Source organism: Oryza glaberrima, chromosome 1, assembly GCF_000147395.1.
Source record: "Oryza glaberrima chromosome 1, OglaRS2, whole genome shotgun sequence".
Classification (NCBI taxonomy): domain Eukaryota; kingdom Viridiplantae; phylum Streptophyta; class Magnoliopsida; order Poales; family Poaceae; genus Oryza; species Oryza glaberrima.
In genome coordinates this window covers 12202934-12204870 of record NC_068326.1, presented here as the reverse complement: position 1 = coordinate 12204870, position 1937 = coordinate 12202934, and positions in this window count along the sequence as shown.

The following is a 1937-nucleotide window of genomic DNA, read 5'->3' as shown; positions in this document are numbered from 1 at the left end:
ATTATACCCGGTTGTTATGGTACATAGAATTAGTTTCTATCAATATATTTTTAGAGTTAATTGAGATTAAAGTCTTGTGGGCTTAGCTACACATGCTCCCGAGGCGGCATACAATGGCATAAAGATTGTCATAGGGCGTTGCTAGTTGGCGCGTCTGCGCCACTGCGGCAGATCGCGCGCGTTGCGGATGTGCTTGGGACTAAGGGCCTGTTTTGTAGAGCTCCAACTTCTAAATTTAGCTCCAAGAGTTGGATCTGGAGTGGACTCGTGGAGCTGCCTAAACCCAGCTCCACCTCTCTAATTCATTTTGTGAGAGAGCTCCATCCAGCTCCGCTCCCATTTTAGGTGGAGCTAAAACTGTTTGGCTGAGTTCCAGTTGAGAGGTGGAACCGGAGTTATGCCAAACAAGCCTTAAGCCTAGTGCATAATGCTTAAGTGCTATTCGCAATAAGTTTTTATAATAGAATAAAAAATAAATAGTTGAGTCTAGAGTTTTCAAATCTGGACATAACTAATATTTTAAAATTCTGAAAGTTTTAAAAATTAATTTAAAGATTTTAAATTTTGAGTTAACAGTTTTTAAATTTAATTTGAAACTTTTGAATAGAATTTTTTTGAATTTCGAGTTGTTAGTTTCAAAATTTGGAGTGAAAGTTTTAAAATAGGGAAATCTTTTGAAAATTGATTTGAAAGTTTTAAATTTAAATCGACAACAGACTATGTATGTAAATTTAAAACTTTCAACTCCTCTACAATTCCTATTGATGTTGTTGAATCAAAGCAGTCCTTCAAGTCTTAACACATACTTCGTCCATTCCAAGAGAAAGCCAACTTCTGACTATGAATCTGTATATAACGTATGTCCAGATTTATAGCTAGAAGTTACTATTTTGTTTTAATAGAACAGAGGGTGTAAGTTTGATAAAATAAGGATACAAACCAAGCAATCACATCATTGTACTTGAACTATGAGTGGAATTGATTAAATCTATAGTTCAAGTTACATGTAATACTCCTTTGAAACGTTAGATTCTAAAAACGCAGGATTAAAATGTAATGGCTTTTTAATTCTATAGGAAAAATCATAGAAATTGTGCAAAGTAGCCATTTAGATGCCTCACAGGATAGGTAGGGGAAATTTAAGATTATGCGTTGATTTGTTAGAGAGAGAAAGAAAGAAAGTGCGTTGAAACTTTTCAAATAAGGAGTAGGCCTCTTTTGAGGAAAGAGGATATATATGCCTCTTGTTAGTACAATAGACAAAATTAGCTAGCGATAGTGTGTCCACGGTGGTAAATGTGGTGAGGTGACAGAGAAACGAGTGGAGAGAGAGAGGTAGCGAGCGACTAAATAGTCACTGACGACACACTCTCTCCAAGACGTGAGAAGCGGCACCAGGCCTGCTGCTACTGGCCAACGTGATTGTGGAGTCCACATGAGGCGATGCGAGACCGGCAAGGCATCTAAACGGAGCTGGGAGGCAAAGCGTTCGACGGCGATACGATAGAAGCTAGCAGAGAGCTCGTTGCTGGTGATGAGAGCTGCGTCGCTCGAGGAGATGGCCGGCTGCCACGGTTTGTGGAGCCCCACCGGCGACGCTGAGATTTGATATCTCTGGGACGGGGAGCACGGGAGCGAAAAGACGACAAGAACGAGAGAAACGAGCAAAGAAATCAAGAGCCAACCAAGAGGGAGGAGGAGATGCACCCGAGATCGCCGGTGGTGTCCTGCTCAACACCGGGCGACGGCCGACGGTCTTGTCCTTTCTTTGAGACTTGGAGCATTCTTGTCCTGGCCATGGAAGGAAGGCCGCTGGCCTCCCAAGCTAACTATTGTATACACTAGCTCTTATCAAGTTAACTCTAATGCTGACATAGATGTTTTTGGAGTCAGCTGTTGGCTACACTATTGACCTTGCTCTTATAATCCCTTCAAAA